General features: G+C 44.0%; 1 pseudogene; it reads left to right on the top strand.

Moving 5' to 3' along the window:
* The first annotated feature begins 12,123 nt into the window (after positions 1–12,123).
* On the top strand, positions 12,124–12,240 carry LOC126093859 (5S ribosomal RNA; annotated as a pseudogene).
* The last annotated feature ends 7,057 nt before the right edge of the window (positions 12,241–19,297 follow it).

Genomic DNA, 19,297 nt, shown 5'->3' with positions numbered 1-19,297 from the left:
ACTGCGTTCATTAAACTCGAGACGCATGTCTTGCCGACCCATCATCAGTAAACTTAGCCATATTGTTGCGTACCACTGTTGACGTACAACTAACACTACCACAGAAAACAACCTGAGACTGGACCAAGGGCCGGCCGGGGTGGCCGAGAGGTTCTAGGCGCTACAGTCTGCAACCGCGCGGCAGCTACGGTCGCAGGTTCGAATCCTCCCTCGGGCATGGATGTGTGTGATGTCCTTAGGTTAGTTAGATTTAAGTAGTTCTAAGTTCTAGGGGACTGATTACCTCAGAAGTAAGTCCCATAGTGCTCAAAGCCATTTGAACCATTTGAACCGGACCAAGGAGTACTGAGCATGTTTTAGGACCAAGAGTAAAGTAGCCCTTACTGTTGTCGACAGCAGGAATAAAATAAGACACACAGCGCATACGGTCGATATTATCGCTGTACAGATTTTTTCAGTGCAGTACTGATAAGGAGGTAAGAAATCAAAACGAAACGTAATTACTTTGCAACCAGCTACTGTAGACCACGGGCCCCTATAATGTCCCTGGACAACCTCCGAAATTTTGTCGGAGGTATTCTGGTTCATCCTGTATGCATGCAAAATGGCCTTTTCGTTGGAACGACAACGCATCTTAGGTACTTTACATGTACCACATGCGGATGTTCGAGTATAAACCGAATTTTATTTTAAAGTATACTTTGGCGAGTAATTCGATCTGAATGCTCCGTTGTATTTTCTGAATATCTGATCGTAAATGTTAAAAAAATTATTCGATTCAACAGAAAATAAAAAAAAATTATCACTTTTCATTGTAGAAATTTAAGCAGTACAGTTCAAGAACTGTTCTGTCCAGTCCTCTGCATGAGAACACCACGTAAGAGCGGGCCAGGGCGGGCTCTCAGGTTTCTACCAGCCAGGTAAGTCGCGTATTTTGGGTGGCGGGATTGGTGGACACTTTCTCGACCTTTTCTGTGTGCAAATTTCAATGGATGCAGATTTTGCTGCGTGCAGTTTACAGGACACCGTTCGTGATGGGCACACAATGAATTTTACTATTCTGTATCCGTCGGGAATTGGTAGTGACGGCCGGCCGCGGTGGCCGTGCGGTTCTGGCGCTGCAGTCCGGAACCGCGGGACTGATACGGTCGCAGGTTCGAATCCTGCCTCGAGCATGGGTGTGTGTGATGTCCTTAGGTTAGTTAGGTTTAAGTAGTTCTAAGTTCTAGGGGACTTATGACCTAAGATGTTGAGTCCCATAGTGCTCAGAGCCATTTGAACCATTTTTTTTTTTTTGTAGTGACGCTTAGGGATGATTACGAGAGGTATGTGAGGTTCCTGGAACGGGTGGAACGGACGCTTGGAAGCTACTGAATCCAGCAAACCATGCTGACAATGAGAGAAGACGCGTGATGGTACATCTTATGCACAGCAGCAGGCAGTCGCGTTAGGCCATCGACACACGCACCGTGCATTCGGAACACTGAGCGTAGAGCATGGCTAGTTTCTGACGCCATAGCGTGGAAAAGGCACGTTGGGGAGTCTTTCCGAACGTGCAGAGCAATATCTAGCTTTCCAGATTTTCTGAACGTGTGGTTGAACGTTGACCAGTGAAATGGAGGTACGCCACCTACGCCACATGCACACCATCTCTTTTCTGTACAGAGTCTTTCGCTGTGTGTTTGTTATTGCTGACGCAACAACTAATATATTGATAAATGGATGAGATAACATTTATTGCTACGAAAATAGCCATGAAATACATTTTAGGAATGCTGTGATGTGACTTTCTTTGGATCATTAATTTTCAACAAAACAAAATATACACTCCTGGAAATGGAAAAAAGAACACATTGACACCGGTGTGTCAGACCCACCGTACTTGCTCCGGACACTGCGAGAGGGCTGTACAAGCAATGATCACACGCACGGCACAGCGGACACACCAGGAACCGCGGTGTTGGCCGTCGAATGGCGCTAGCTGCGCAGCATTTGTGCACCGCCGCCGTCAGTGTCAGCCAGTTTGCCGTGGCATACGGAGCTCCATTGCAGTCTTTAACACTGGTAGCATGCCGCGACAGCGTGGACGTGAACCGTATGTGCAGTTGACGGACTTTGAGCGAGGGCGTATAGTGGGCATGCGGGAGGCCGGGTGGACGTACCGCCGAATTGCTCAACACGTGGGGCGTGAGGTCTCCACAGTACATCGATGTTGTCGCCAGTGGTCGGCGTAAGGTGCACGTGCCCGTCGACCTGGGACCGGACCGCAGCGACGCACGGATGCACGCCAAGACCGTAGGATCCTACGCAGTGCCGTAGGGGACCGCACCGCCACTTCCCAGCAAATTAGGGACACTGTTGCTCCTGGGGTATCGGCGAGGACCATTCGCAACCGTCTCCATGAAGCTGGGCTACGGTCCCGCACACCGTTAGGCCGTCTTCCGCTCACGCCCCAACATCGTGCAGCCCGCCTCCAGTGGTGTCGCGACAGGCGTGAATGGAGGGACGAATGGAGACGTGTCGTCTTCAGCGATGAGAGTCGCTTCTGCCTTGGTGTTTGGCGCCGTGCAGGTGAGCACCACAATCAGGACTGCATACGACCGAGGCACATGGCCAACACCCGGCATCATGGTGTGGGGAGCGATCTCCTACACTGGCCGTACACCACTGGTGATCGTCGAGGGGACACTGAATAGTGCACGGTACATCCAAACCGTCATCGAACCCATCGTTCTACCATTCCTAGACCGGCAAGGGAACTTGCTGTTCCAACAGGACAATGCACGTCCGCATGTATCTCGTTCCATCCAACGTGCTCTAGAAGGTGTAAGTCAACTACCCTGGCCAGCAAGATCTCCGGATCTGTCCCCCATTCAGCATGTTTGGGACTGGATGAAGCGTCGTCTCACGCGGTCTGCACGTCCAGCAAGAACGCTGGTCCAACTGAGGCGCCAGGTGGAAATGGCATGGCAAGCTGTTCCACAGGACTACATCCAGCATCTCTACGATCGTCTCCATGGGAGAATAGCAGCCTGCATTGCTGCGAAAGGTGGATATACACTGTACTAGTGCCGACATTGTGCATGCTCTGTTGCCTGTGTCTATGTGCCTGTGGTTCTGTCAGTGTGATCATGTGATGTATCTGACCCCAGGAATGTGTCAATAAAGTTTCCCCTTCCTGGGACAATGAATTCACGGTGTTCTTATTTCAATTTCCAGGAGTGTATAATATGTTCTTATTATTCTGTATCTGGCTTTCTATAAAAGGAACATTGTTTCGTTACTGTAACTCGCTATAAAGTTCAACATATCTTCCTTACTTTACAGTTATTGAAAAGGTTACTGAAAATTATTTCGTTATCAATACTGATGTTACAGTACGCAATGTTTGTTCAACATCAAAATTTTGCAGTGGATTTTTGTTAACAGTAAAACACCAATGAATACCACGGCTAACACGAGAACGTGAGTCTACTATCAGAGAGAAAATGTTTTTACTATAATGTTTGCCAGACCAGAACTACACACAGCAAGATTTCTTTTATGTCATGAAGGTAAATTATGTTTTTGCACTGTTAATAATATATCATCCGCAGCCCGTGTCCACCTGTAAAACACGTCATAAAAATCTGCTGCTCTGCCCTGCAGTCCTGAAAGCTGAAAGAAATAATTTTAGTTCACTATTACCTGTCCGCTTCTTTGCGGTACGATTGGTTTTATTCAACGGAGTTTGAATGCGCCGCGGCTCGTTCGTTCGTAGCGCAGCTCTGCACCACGAATAACATTTAAATAGCTGAAAATGTCTTGAAAGGATGGGATAAAATACCAGGCAAGCTTATCACAAATCATAATGCAGGTTTCCACTAAGTAACTCTACCCAAAACATTTAGACAGATTAAATTCTTACACACCTTTACAAATCAATGCTTAATGGCGTCCTCTGAATCTTGTCAAAAGAATGTTACACAAGCATAAAATATAGCGTCACAGGCTCTTCTTACTGACGTAACTCCAAAAAGACGACAGAGAAATTGATGCTCGCTCACTACTACATATTTATACTCGGTTTGATATATTTAAATCTTTGTTTGATATTTAATAAGTATCGTCTGTAGCGGTTTCAGTACTCGCTGACACAGATATTAGCTTTAAAAAAATCGATACATAATTCTATACAAGTATAAAACACGACACAAAATGGTTTCTCTTTATTACATAAAGATCAGATTACCTAAAGATCAGACACTAAGTATGGACCAAAAGCTAAAATAATTGAACAAAGAGACTTTAGTGATGACAACATTAGAGTGTTTAATTTTATGCTGTCAAGAGAAACATGGGGCGATGTCTTAAGTAAAACTGAAGTAAACAGCATGTTCGGCAGTTTCCACAATGTATACCTTTACTACTTTCATATAGCGTTTCCAATGAAAAAAAAGGAGGATTAAGATAGTAAAAAATAAATGTTGGGTAACGAAAGGCATTATAACTTCCAGTAGAAAGAAAAAAATTCTTCACTGTCTTATTAAGCACAGAAATACTACTCCAGAATTCAGAAATTATGTGAAAAATACAACCAAATATTCAGCAAGGTAATAAAAGAAGCCAAAAAACGAAAAAATGATGAGTACATCTCAAATGCAAACAATAAAATGAAAGCTGTATGGAAGGTTATTAGAGCAGAAACTGGTACAGAACAGTCAACTTCACAAAATATCTCTCTTCAAATTGTAAATAACAGACACTCAGATCCAAAAGAGGTAGGTGAAAAGTTTAACATGTACTTTACTAATATAGCAAAGCAGTTAATCGAAAATCAGTATGACGAAAGACCTACATGCCTACCAAATTATTTAAATGCTAGTTTTAAGTCTATGTTCCTTCAAACAGTCACAGAAGCAAAGGTGAAACAAATAATAAGGTCACTCAAAAACAAATATTCATGTGGACTGGATGGTGTGCCAGACTATGTCTTTAAAAAGTCATCTGATAATGTATTAAAACCTCTAACATATATATTAAACAACTCCTTATCAAATGGAATCTTTCCCAATAGCCTAAAAACAGCTAAAGTAACTCCACTGTTGAAAAAAGGGGACTCTGAAAATGTAAATAATTATCGTCCAGTATCCCAACTCAGTGTTTTCTCCAAAATATTTGAGAAAATTTTCTACAATAGACTACTAAGCTACATTACAAAAAATTCATTACTCTCAGCAAATCAACATGGACTCAGTAAATCAAAGTCTGCAACAGCAGCAGTGTATGAGTATTTAGAAGCTGTGCGTAAAGCACTGGATGACAGAAAATATGCTACTGGTATCTTTCTGGACCTTTCAAAAGCTTTCAACATAATTGACCATGACTTCCTCATTCACAAATCAGATCAAAAAGGTGTCCGAGGAATCCCAAATCAGTGGATAAGATCTTACCTAAAAAACAGGCAGCAAGTGATGGTTTTAAGGCATGATGACATTACAGTACAAGGAAATGTTATCACAACAACACATGTCTCCAGTAAATCAACAATAAAGTACGGAGTGCCACAAGGTTCTGTCCTAGGACCTCTATTGTTCCTCCTTTATATTGATGACATAAATGACTTTATTAAATTGGGAAAATTAATCTTATTTGCTGATGACACCAGCATATTAATAACAGGTGCTGACAAAATCTCAATGGAAGTAGCAATAGATACTGTAATGTCCCAAATTACTAGCTGGTTTCAAAAAGTAAAATAATAATAAATATAGGAAAAACTGTCTTTATGAATTTCCACTCTTCTCCACATGTGCAAAACTTTGTTACAGTACCATACCTTGAAAATACGTTACTGAACTCGGTTACTGACACTAAGGTTCTAGGTCTATAGGTACAAGATAATTTAAAATTGAACTGTCATATAAAAGAACTTGAGAAAAAACTTTCAAAAGCTTGTTATGCTCTGCGTGTGTTAAATAAATGTGCAAGCAAGTCAACAGTTATTCAAGAGTATTATGCATTCTTCCATGCACTACTTCGATATGGGCTAATCTTCTGGAGAAACTCATCCACCAGCATAAAGATCTTTAGGATGCAGAAAAGAGCAGTCGGGGCTATCTGCAACCTAAAAAAACTGGAAACATGTAGACCACATTTCATCCAGATGAGAATAATGAGCCTACTGAGCCTTTACATATATGAGTGTATCCTGTTCGCCAATGAGTATCTTTTAAACCAAACTGGACATCTTCAACAAAATAAGCATATACACAGTCACAACACAAGAAACACAAATAATATACACGTGTCACAGTGTAGAACAGCACTGCACCAAAAAAGTGTGTCACAGAAAACAGTTCAACTATATAACAGCCTACCCAGTGATTTAAAATCGCAGCAACATCAAAATTTTTAAACATAATCTTAAGTCATTTCTAGTGGAAAAATGTTTTTACTCTGTAAAAGAATTTTTAAATTACAAAAAATATCCTTGTAAACAATGATTATGTAATAATGGTTAAATTCAAATTGCTATCACTTGTAATTTATGATTGTTATCTGTAATTAATTTTGTCATTCTCTCTCTCTCTTTCTCTCTCTCTCTCTCTCTCTCTCTCTCTCTCTCTCTCTGTGTGTGTGTGTGTGTGTGTGTGTGTGTGTTTCTGCTCCTCTCGCAATTTTGACTTGTCCTATATTCAATGTACTGCAATGAATCAAATGGACCAATAAATAAATGGAAATGAATGAAATGAATCACACAATCATTGTCGATGCAGAAATATAATTAGTATTATCCATTTCCATTATTTTTTTTCTTTTTTACCACGTCAACATGTGTTTTGCCAAGAGACGTTACAACTCACGAGACGCCATGTTGGCTTTCAGTTGAAGCCCATATGTAGATGTGCCGCTTCTAAGCTTTAGAAAATTTAGGATCTCTCGAAAACTTGTAGTTAATTGTTTGATTTGTTGTAATAAAAAGACAGGAAACGTCATGTTGGTTGTCAAATAATTATTGTAACTTGCGTTTTATGAAATATACCGTTTCAAGGCGACGGCATGCTGAGGATCATAAGAAACGCAATGTTCTGGGTATAACGTGTTACAATTAAATGTCATTTAATAGCATATATACGATTAAGGCTTTCAGGAGACGGTAGGAAGCAGAGTGTGGTCATGTAACACCGTGGTAGATATAGCAATATGAATTTGTATCAGCTTTTGTATAACATGGTAATTTATTGTGTTTTAGTACAATAAAAGATTCTGGAAAAAAATTAACGGAGTCGTATGTTTGTGAGGAAGCAGACGATGTACTTCTGGTTCGTGTCTCGCTGAATAAAAAAAAAAATACTAGCCTTAGCGTTTCCCCACATATTCTGATACTTTATTATTTTAATAAAAGTGCGAGTATATTCTATAAGATTTAAGATTTGATGTTGTGGTGTCGTCAGTCATACGACCACACCGCCGCCTGAGAGATCGATCCGCCGGATGCGATTCTCCCGATAAACGGAACAGAAGAACGGCTGCGTTAGCCAAAGAGTACACAGCCAGTAGCAGTACTTATGCTCGCCGCGAGGCGCCTCTAGGTCACTTCATGTGAAGTAGGAGAGTAGTACAGTTGTGCCAGTCTACAGTTCGTAGCCGCGCTCAGTGGTTAGCCAGCGCCGATGTTAGTCAGTCATCATCTGCAGCTCGGTCATTGCTGCCATCAAGTCTTTGAAGCTCCGTTCCAAGTTAGTCTTCAAATTCATCGGGTTCGACATTCAAGATTGCGAGAGATTAATTCGTCACTGCAAGATTTGTGACTTGTAAATTATGTCATTCTACAGACACTTAGTCTAGTTGTGCCTTGTCAACCAACTGATCATGGACTACAACAATATTAAGTAATATATTCTTTCTTATTTTGTACTCCTGCTAATTAGTTGTGTTTTCCTGTTGTAGCAACCAAGCAGTCTTGGCATAGTAGAACCACGTTTCCACCTCGTTGGTTGGCTACCTCATGTTTGCCACCTCATGTTGATGGACTCGATTATGGTAGAAGATCGAGAGCCATCAGATGTTATGTGAATATAACAGCGCTTTTTCTTAAGAGTGAATTCCTGTCATGTGACGCACATGCCGTCACCAGTGTCGTGTAGAATATATCAGACTTGTTTTCCTGTGGAGGATCGGTTGACCTATGACCTTGCGATCAAATGTTTTCGGTTCCCATTGGAGAGGCACGTCCTTCCGTCTAGTAATCGCACGGTTTTGCGATGCGGTCGCAAAACACAAACACAAACACTATACTTATTACAGTGAACAGAGACGTCAATGAACGAAGGGACAGATCATAACTTTGCGAAAATAAAGAAAGTAAACTTTTCACTCGAAGGAAGACTTGAATCAAGGACCTCTCGTTCCGCAGCTGCTCACGCTAACCACGGGACCACGGCGCTCCTGAGCTCACATTATCCTTGATGTTGCCTATCTTGAGCATGGACAACTCAGTTAGTATATTTTGCTTATTTTTTTCATAGTTCCACACAACTTCTTCCTTTTTTCTCAATTGATATGTGTTCAGTTTTTCAAGGCCTATCCACTGTGCCAACTTAACTAAATCTGAGAGGGGTGCGATGGGGAGGTGCCCTTGTCAGTAGCAAGTGCGCCAGAACAGTTGGCAGTGAATTCGAGAGACAATGGAAAAGTAGCGGGGTGACGTAACGTTGACGCAGGCTGTCTTGGAACAAACAAAAGAATAGGCGGAAGGGTAGGAGACAGCTTATGGTAGACGCTGACGTAATACAAAGCTCTGGAGGCGGGGACGTGTTTAGAATCGAGAGGCTATTTGAAGAACAAACGCTTACAGCAGTGGAAACAGGAAACAATAGTCAGCAAGTGTGGGACCTACGGGGTTCAAAACCAGATACTGAAACTAGTAGAAAATGAAAGTACTCAGGCGGAACAAGCGAGTGAATTGGCACAAACAGCAAAAATAGAAAGGGCGGTAATGCCAAGAAAGAAAAGCGACGATATCTGAAAGTTTCTGTTCGAGGCAAGTTCCGAATATGTATGACCCCTAAGGTTAGATAACGACAAAATTGAGCTTTCAATCTAGCAGGCTGAGTGGGCAGAGGTACAGCGCATTTTTGAACGGTCGCTTCGCAGCAAGCTACTTAGCGAATTAGATGTGCCAGTTCCCCCTAAAGTACAGATTGATAAATTTAGTTAAACCAGTATATGAGTCGGTTCTAGGCGCTTCAGTCCAGAACCGCGTGACTGCTCCGGTCGCAGGTTGATTCCTGCGCCTGGCATGGATGTGTGTGATGTCCTTAGGTTAGTTAGGTTTAAGTAGTTCTAAGTTCTAGGGGACTGATGACCTCAGATATTAAGTCCCATAGTGCTCAGAGCCATTTGAACAATTTTTAGTATATGAGTAGCAGAAACAGAGGGGGTGAACGTATGAATAAACTTGTGAATATATTTTAAACTTAACTGATGATGAAACTTCCTAGCAGATTAAGACTGTGTGCCGGACCGAGACTCGAACTCGGGACCTTTGCCTTCGCGTGCACGTGCTCTATCAACTGAGCTACCAATGCACGACACGCGCCCCGTCCTCACAGCTTTAATTCCGCCAGTACCTCCTCTCATATCTTCCAGTCTTCACAGAAGCTCTGCTGCGAACCTTTCAGAACTAGCACTCCTGGAAGAAAGGATATTGCGGAGACATGGCTTAGCCACAATCTAGGGGTTGTTTCTAGAACGAAATTTTCACTCTACAGCGGAGTATGCGCTGATGTGAAAATTCCTGGCAGATTAAAACTGTGTGTCGGACCGAGACTCGAACTCGGGACCTTTTCTTAGGTAGCTCAGTTGGTAGAGCACTTGCCCGCGAAAGGCAAAGGTCCAGAGTTCGAGTCTCGGTCAAGCACACAGTTTAAATCTGCCTGGAATTTTCATATCAGTGCACACTCCGCTGTGGAATGAAAATTTCATTCTAGAACCAACCCCTAGGCTGTGGCTAAGCCATGTCTCCGCAATATACTTTCTTCCAGGAGTGCTAGTTCTGCAAGGTTCGCAGGAGAGCTTCTGTGAAGTGTGGAAAGGAGGAGACGAGATACTGGCGGAATTAAAGCTGTGAAGACGGGGCATGAGGCGTGCTTGGGTAGCTCAGATGGTAGAGCACTTGCCCGCGAAAGGCAAAGGTCCCGAGTTCGAGTCTCGATCCGGCACACAGTTTTATTCTGCCAGGAAGTTTCATATCAGCGCACACCCTGGTGTAGAGTGAAAATTTCATTCTTTTAACAGATGATGTTCTAATGGGGTGAGAATTGTGTGAATACTGAAGTATGAGCCTGCCTGGATGGCCGAGCGGTTCTAGGCGTACAGTCTGGAACCGCGCGACCGCTACGCTCGCAGGTTCGAATCCTGCCTCGGGCATGGGTGTGTGTGATGTCCTTAGGTTAGTTAGGTTTAAGTAGTTCTAAGTTCTAGGGGACTGATGACCTCAGAAGTTAAGTCCCATAGTGCTCAGAGCCATTTTAACCATTTGAACTGACGTATGAGGTGAAGCTGTGCTAATTTGAGATCTCTGTAATGGTTTAGCATTTAGTGGTGGAACGTACTAAAGCTAACTACAGTGGGAGAAGCACACTAGGTAATGGAAGCTGGGCTTGATAATGGTCCAGCCGATAACAGACTAAGTAGCTCAACAAAAATCTGTGTGAAATGGTCTGAGATGCCTTGGAGTCCAGAGGACAGCAAAATTTGCAAGGTAACTGGAGTAGACCTTAAGGTTATGATGTGTGATAACAAAGACGGAGCAGCCAGAAGTGCTAGTGTAAGAATAGTTTAAGCTAAAATAGAAAGGGAGAGAAAAGTCACTCGGAAAGGTGTCATACACAGTAATTATTAGGAATAGATTGTTACTGAATTTGGCGAAGAGTTAAAACACCAGGTGGTTGTCTGGCATCATGACAAAACTGATTTAGGCATTGTAATGCCCACAGCTGGCAAACACAGCCAAGAATAGGAATCACGACCGACAATGGCACCAGGGCGGAAGCAGTCGACGGTCTCACACTGGTGAGGCGATCGGCGATGTTCTCGCATGTTCTCTGAATGTGACAGACCTCAAGGTGGAGAAATAGACTCTCTTTACAATTATATCCACAGTGTAAATTGATGAAGTGTGTTGGCAAGTGAACAGAGATGAATGGAGGAAGAAACAGTGACTAGTGCAGCTATTAAGGAAAGTCTATACATTGCACATTGTTATCACACTATGAAAAAGTCGTGAATTAGAGTTAGATTTAGATATTAGTTAGATAATACGAATACTGGTTATAATAAATAATTGTGTGGTCTGGATGGCAAGCAATAATGGCTGCACTTGAAGGCAAAATGAAAAAGAGAAATAGTATTAGCGTTGGAAAGCTGGAATCGACAGTGAAAAGTTGGTAAGAATGGAGGTCGAATGAGAGATGGTGGTGTGCTGTCATAATAGCGTACATGCTCAAGCTGATAACTAACACAAATTATTTTATAATCCGGGCAACCGCAGCTGCTGAAAGGCAGGATGTTAGGAAAAATTGATGTTTATTCAAACACGACCGGTTTCGCAGCTTCAACCAGCATCATCAGGTGAACAACGTTAAAAGATCATAGGCATACCCATCGCTCCTAATCAAACCTTACTATTCAGAGAATATTTTGGCTAGGAGCGATGGGTATGCCTATGATCTTTCAACGATGTTCACCTGATGAAGCGGGCTGAAGCCGCGAAACGGGTCGTGTTTTAACAAACAACAATATTACCAGATGTAAGCGGAGTTCTCCCTAACATGATGATAATAACCAATTTAAACCATAACAAACGATAATTAAGAAACAATTAGTGGGGAAACATGTTTCTTGCTCTAGGACTTGTTACAACAAGAATGGTAAAAGAAGCTTAATGGTCAGTATATATAGATATATTTAAGTCTTAACTAAGTCAGCCTATCAGAATTGACTCAGAGATGGCTAGAGCGCTGGCAGGCTGGACAGCGCGTTTGGGGGCAGGTGCAGGCGGCAGGCATAATATAGCCAGGCAGCATGGAGTGTGAAGCCAGCACGGCATGGAAAGGGTGCAGGGATACAGAGAAAGGAGCCAACGGCCTTGCGCAGTGGTAACACCGGTTCCCCTCAGATCACCGAAGTTAAGCGCTGTCGGGCTGGGCTAGCACTTGGATGGGTGACCATCAGGTCTGCCGAGCGCTGTTGGCGAGCGGGGTGCACTCAGCCCTTGTGAGGCAACCTGAGGAGCTACTCGACTGAGAAGTAGCGGCTCCGGTCTCGGAAACTGACATACGGCCGGGAGAGCGGTCTGCTGACTACATGCCCCTCCATATCTGCATCCAGTGACGCCTATGGGCTGAGGATGACACGGCGGCCGGTCGGTACCGTTGGGCTTTCATTGCCTGTTATAGAGGAGTTTAGTTTTTCTTTTATACAGAGAAATGACCTGAAGTAGAAGATAAGACGCAGTTCTCGGGGATGGACACCCTTCACTCTGGTCCTTGTGAACTTATCTATCAATGGGTCCCATTAGCAAGAAAAAAATAGTCCACCATACACTCGCCGTATTCATTTAACCAGTGTTTAGAATTTATCTCCACGTATGTAAATCGCAGAAGACGCCATTCAGGCGACACACCACGGCAGCTAAGAAGAGGAAAGTCACAGAGAGTTACTCCACTATGATTGCGCGATACGCTTTGCTACTGCACACACTGTGCTAGTAACTTTACGTAAGTAATGTCGCACTTTATGAATTGTATGATGTGTATTTCTGCTGATGACAAACTACTGTTGTTTAGACGGTGGTAGTTAATGAGCGAAGCTTATGTCAAGTCGCCATTCCCGCGAGTGAAGGTAGGTTGAGTGCTGTGTACTGGCGAGGTGCTAATTACTCGAGCGCTGTCGAACTGTCGTCACTGATAACCCTTTGGTTGCGACTAGCAATTCGTGGAATTCGCTGACTTGGAGGATACCATATTATTTATCTACGGCTTTCCCACGTATCCTGGCGAGGTGTGAGAATCCCGCCTGGCGAAGAGCATTAATTGTATCTTCCCAATATAGATTAGCTGCTTTGTGGTATTTATGAAACATACACACTTACGTGAGTGAAGCTGCTTATGTGGACATGGTAATACTGGTAACGGCACACTCTCGTATAAGCAAGCTGTGTGATTTCTGATATGCGCCGTCTATGAAACCGTTTCGGTGTAAGGGCGAATGTACAACAACTTAACTTGAAGCATTAGGCTCCTACATATAGTTCACTTCCATCAAAATCAGTTTCTCTTTGCAATTGTGATATGATGACATGGTTGGAGGCCGTGGCTGTTGTTTGAAGACAAATGTTGATGTGCCGGCCGCGGTGGTCTAGCGGTTCTAGGCACTACAGTCCGGAGCCGCGCGACTGCTAACATCGCAGGTTCGAATCCTGCCTCGGGCATGGATGGGGTGTGATGTCCTTAGGTTAGTTAGGTTTAAGTAGTTCTAAGTTCTAGTGGACTGATGACCATAGATGTTAAGTCCCATAGTGCTCAGAGCCATCTGAACCATTTTGTTGATGGTGTTGGGACGAATGTTATGAAAACAAAAAATTAATCTGTAAAAAAAACCCGCACCATTTGTTGTAAAAGAAGCATGGAAATCGTCTGAAGATGAATCATAACAGTTCGGAACCGGAAACGGTACCCTCTGAATAAAGGAACTGAACGTAAATTTGTGGTTGGTTGCTGTCCCAACACCATCAAAATTAGTTTCTCTTTATTGGTAGTTGTATTAAAATTCCCCAAGTGTGGTTGTGTTGAAAGATTAATTAGGCAAAATTCACATTTTGGAGTGCAGTGTACTGATAACTGCACTGCAGGTATGGTCGACAAGTCGATGTAGTGTGGCTGACTGGCATGGACGCAGTACTGTCGGTACCAACATAGTGCCACGCACTGCGGCACACGGCCACATACAGCAAGAGTGAGTTACGTGCAACAAAACGTCGTCAAGGAGGGTTTGTCAGTCCATATTCTCTCGGAGAAGGCCGATATAATTTTGTTGGATTCGGCACCACCACAATTTTTAAACTCACAATACTTATTAAGTATGAGAGAATATCGGAACCGTTACATTGGGCTATAAACCTGGTTATGACGTCATCTGTACTCCTTGTTATATCTGCAAGAACTTGGACAGTGCAACGAGGCAGGCAGTGACCAAGTATCGAGAGGTTTAAACGTTGATTCAGCTTCTTTCATAACACCTGTACTGAAACACGATGTGATTTTCCGGTGTTGTCGGTCAAAGACGGCCAGCTGGAGTGCGCTGTTTTCCTGTTTGTCCATAAGAAGCGGTATACATCTCTTGAATTACACAGCCAAGCAGATCCACTTGCTTATATTGTTGTAAGAATTTGCACTCTGAAGACATTATTGTTGCATAAACAGTTTCTGTAAGGCCAAAAGGCTGTGCAAGATTACTGATAACGGGAGATGCAACGCATGAGGCGGAGTAGGTAAAATAGATTGTAAGTTCCTACACACCCATTGATTTATTTTGAATGATGCTGCTCCTTGTATGGTTCAAATGGCTCTGAGCACTATGGGACTTAACTGCTAAGGTCATCAGTCCCCTAGAACTTAGAACTACTTACACCTAACTAACCTAAGGACATCACACACATCCATGCCAGAGACAGGATTCGAACGTGCGACCGTAGCGGTCGCGCGGTTAGAGAGTTTAGAGCCTAGAACCGCTCGGCCACCTCGGCCTGAGCTGTTTACCGCAGAGCGTCAGCGTCAGGAGGCAGTGTCCCTGTCGCAGCAGAGAGCGCTGTCGGCGGGACATTATTTTGTTATCGCAAGTCACGCGCACTAGCAGCGCCACATGGATATTCATCCGCGCACGACTGCTTCAGTGTTTATGACACCTCCGGATCGTGCTAAGTCAGTTAGGCTTTACGTCACAAGTCGACAGTACCAGCAGCTCGGTCTGGCGGCATCGGCAGCGTCACAAATCTGCTATACTAGAATTTCGCGCTATAAGGTTGTGTTGCCGGCCCACGTCATAGTGGTCCTTACCAGCAGTACTTCAGCCGTCATATGCCGGCAGAACCGGCTCAGTAACGGCCCAAGATTTCACGCGGCCGCCTACCACGGCTCTGTGGTTCATTGTGTAGGCACATCACAGAAAAACTCACAGGAAAGGCACTTCTGTTGCATTTAGTTGGGTGGATATTCATCCAAGGACATTATAATCGAGTTTAGCTTTGTAAATAAAGTTATTCTTCCAAAATGCCTTCAATCACTCCTTCAGGACGAGGATACCTTGGAAATTAACAGTACAAATAGTGTCCTATTAAAACACAAGCCATTACTTTTTCATACTGCGGACATAATACCTTCAGATAATTGATCGGTATACAACCCATAGGTATGTAAGGGGGCTATAATTTCGCACCTTACATGAACTCATCCACATACTTTGCCGTGATCTACAAACACAATTAGGTATCATGTGATAGGTTGTACGTCGTATATGTGAATATATAAAGAAGACTGACATTCTCTCGTACGCCTTGTAAATAATTGTTAACGCTTATTGCATGAAAGGTGACGGAGTGTCTTTATTATCAAAACAGCATAATGAATGATTGCCTATACTTGTACAGGTTGGAACGCCAGTGGAGATGAAACGGCTGGCAGAACTCAAGCTCTGGGTGGAAGGCCCGCACAGGTGTTGGTCCTGCTTAAACACAGGAAGTAGCCAGACGGACGTCGTGGCACTTGAGCTCAGGAGCACAATAGGGTGACAGCCGGCCGCTATTGTAGTAGGGGCCGGAAGGATTACCGGATGATACTGCCGAACTTTGCAAATCTTGGACGCAGGTGAGAGAAACGAAGAAGCGGCACCTCGAAAACCACGCAGGCTGGGTTATTTCCAAGGATTTTTACTCAGAAGCGTACCATTATACGAGTGTAGATTTTTCCTCGCAAACTTTCCGCATTGGACGACAAAAGACTAAAATATGGTTGGTCGGCGTTCGGAAGAATCTGCAGAGAAGGCGAATATTCCGTGGTTTCCGGAATATGATTCGTTTTCAGAATTTCGATGGTGGGGAGCGGAGCCTTGCTGGTAGGCGAGCAATGGAGATACGTGGTCTTCCGTTGTGAGCGCCAATGTGTGACGGTCGTTCGATATCAGCTTTGTTGGTACAGACAGACTTGCTGTCTTTGCTCTCAGGAGAGTTTATAGTTACAACAGTTAGGCACTGTACTGTTGCGAACCTCTGGGTTGGAAGTCGTCGTTGAGTACGCAGCGTTAAGTAATTGCGAGCACTTCCTCTGCCTATACTTACGTTGAGACGTTATCTGAACTCCGTCCTTGTGGCTGGGAGTTCGCGGTTTTCGTCTGTAGAACACAGAGAGGAGAAAGTATTAGAGTATACTAGTCAGAGGATCGCCTTCTGTCGTCCTAGTGTTTGAAAGAGTTTATTTGTGGCTGGAGTCCTTCCATCGTCGCAGAAGAGTACGAGAACCATCACTTCGACGCACCGGACGTAGTACATATGGTGACTTCGCAAACTCCTACGACTTATTACGGCTATAAAATGTAAAAAGCTGTGATCACGTTAGTGATTCATTTATGTTTAGGTTGTAATTTATATTTTAAAGTCCATTAAGAGATCCTATGCTCAAGGGGGTAGTCAGAAAGGGCCAAATCTTTATTTTAGCATTTATTATTTTCCGTTGCGCTCATTCACATTACAAAAAAAATGGTTCAAATGGCTCTGAGCACTATGGGACTTAACTGCTGTGATCATCAGTCCCCTAGAATTTTGAACTACTTAAACTTAACTAGCCTAAAGACGTCACATACAACCATGCCCAAGGCAGGATTCGAACCTGCGACCGTAGCGGTCACGCGGTTCCAGACTATAGCGCCTAGAACCGCACGGCCACTACGGCCGGCATTCATTTTACACCCGCCTGGAGTAGCGTCTTGGAGATGTTAGGTTGGTGCATAAGTTCGTAGCATTTTTGTTTTGTATGTTGGTATTCCTGTTACTATGGGTTCACTGCTGCTCTTTCAGTTTACATATTGTCGGTTTGCCACTTGGAAAAAGTGAGTGGAGCTGTCAACGCAAGAATATGGCGTGCGAAGTGGAGAAATCGAAACATTTCCGACATATTCTTCCGTCTTGAGTTCAGTAGATGGGTGACAGCAATGGTGGCAGCCAGAAACATTAACGGCATGTATCCAGAGAATGCCACTGGACGGAGCACGGCAAGAAAATGGTTTTGACATTAATCACTCCCCACATTAAGAGAGACCTTCGGGTTTTGATGATCGTTTAAACGCACTGATTCACAATGACACACGTCAGTATACTCTATAACTGGCAAATGTGATGAAGTGTAATCATTTCACCATCGTGCGATTTTTACATGCAGTGGGGAAGGTTAAAAAATTAAGCACATGGGCACGCATGAGTACCGCGTGCTATAAGCCAAAATCACAAAAATCAGCTGGTGGCAACATCTGAACCTCTGCTTGATCCTCATCAGATTGCTCGTGAACAAAGCCGACCGTACCTATCCAGCATCGCTGCTGGTAACAAGAAATGGTGCCCTTCTACTGACATAAGGAAAAGAAAGGAATTGACGAGTCCAAACATCGCAGCAAAACATCGTACAAAGACCTGCGTGCGTCTGGTGGAACAGCGACGGTGTGGTGTTCAACGAGTTGCTTACCCAAGGTGTAACCATCACTGCTGACATTTATTGCCAGCAGCTGAGACGCCTTGAAGACGCAGTCCATGAGTAACGACCAAGAGGTCTGAGTGAAGTGATACTAATCCATGATAACTCCGCGGCCGGAGTGGCCGAGTGGTTCTTGGCGCTTCAGTCTGGAATCGCGCGACCGCTAGGTTCGAATCCTGCCTCGGGCATGGATGTGTGTGATGTCTTTAGGTTAGTTAGATTTAAGTAGTTCTAAGTTCTAGGGGACTGATGACCTCCGCTGTTAAGTCCCATAGTGCTCAGAGCCATTTGAACCATGATAACGCCCGCCTGCATCCTGCTAGGCTGACAGAAAACATTATACATGAGTTGACTTGGAAAGCCATTCCGTGTTAATCTTATACACCTCAGATTTTCGTCTTCTTCGCTCTCTGTCGTTCAACCTTCAAGGAATTTCCTATCCGGATGAAAATGCACTCTGAACATGACTCGACGAGCTCTTCAGCTCAAATCGAAGTGATTTTTAGAGTCACAGAATCGAATAGTTATCACACCGTTGGCAGATGGTTCTGAATACTAAAGGGGTGTGTTGCTGATGGCTAAAGTCTCTGTTATGTGTATCTGTTGGGTTTATTAAACTTATGGGAAAACGCTATGCTGGGTTTCTGTGGTTGGACGTGGAGAGCCGGGATAATGAACTGACGAGACTGAGCTGAATATCGTTTATCAACAAAAAACCTTCCTTAGATGCAGTTAGTATTCCTGGCTGACTAGAGGGATGCCGGCCTCGTGGTTGGCGGTTGCAGGATGACCAGCTCAGCGGGACACGCCGGGCACCACGGTTTCTCCAGTCGTAAGCATCGATCTCAACCTGCAACTAAGACAGGTACACTACTGGCCATTTAAATTGCTACACCAAGAAGAAATGCAGATGATAAACGGGTATTCATTGGACAAATATATTATACTACAACACATGTGATTACATTTTCACGCAATTTGGGTGCATAGATCCTGGGAAATCAGTACCCACAACAACCACCTCCGGCCGTAATGACGGCCTTGATAAGCCTGGGCTTTGAGTCAAACAGAGCTTGGATGGCGTGTACAGGTACAGCAGCCCATGCAGCTTCAACACGACACCACAGTTCATCAAGAGTAGCGACTGGCGTATTGTGACGAGCCAGTTGCTCGGCCACCACTGGCCAGACGTTTCCAATTGGTAAGAGATCTGGAGAATGTGCTGGCCAAGGCAGCAGTCGAACATTTTCTGTATCCAGAAAGGCCCGTAAAGGACCTGCAACATGCGGTCGTGCATTATCCTGCTGAAATGTAGGGTTTCGCAGGGATCAAATAAAGGGTAAAGCCACGGGTCGTAACGCGTCTGAAATGTAACGTCCACTGTTTAAAGTGCCGTCAATGTGAACAACAGCTGACCGAGACGTGCAACCAATGGCACCCCATACCATCACGCCGGGTGATACCCCAGTATGGCAATGACGAATACACGTTTCCAATGTGCATTCACTGCGATG

This window comes from Schistocerca cancellata, chromosome 7 (genome assembly GCF_023864275.1).
Source record: "Schistocerca cancellata isolate TAMUIC-IGC-003103 chromosome 7, iqSchCanc2.1, whole genome shotgun sequence".
Classification (NCBI taxonomy): domain Eukaryota; kingdom Metazoa; phylum Arthropoda; class Insecta; order Orthoptera; family Acrididae; genus Schistocerca; species Schistocerca cancellata.
This window is presented reverse-complemented; position numbering and strand designations above follow the sequence as displayed.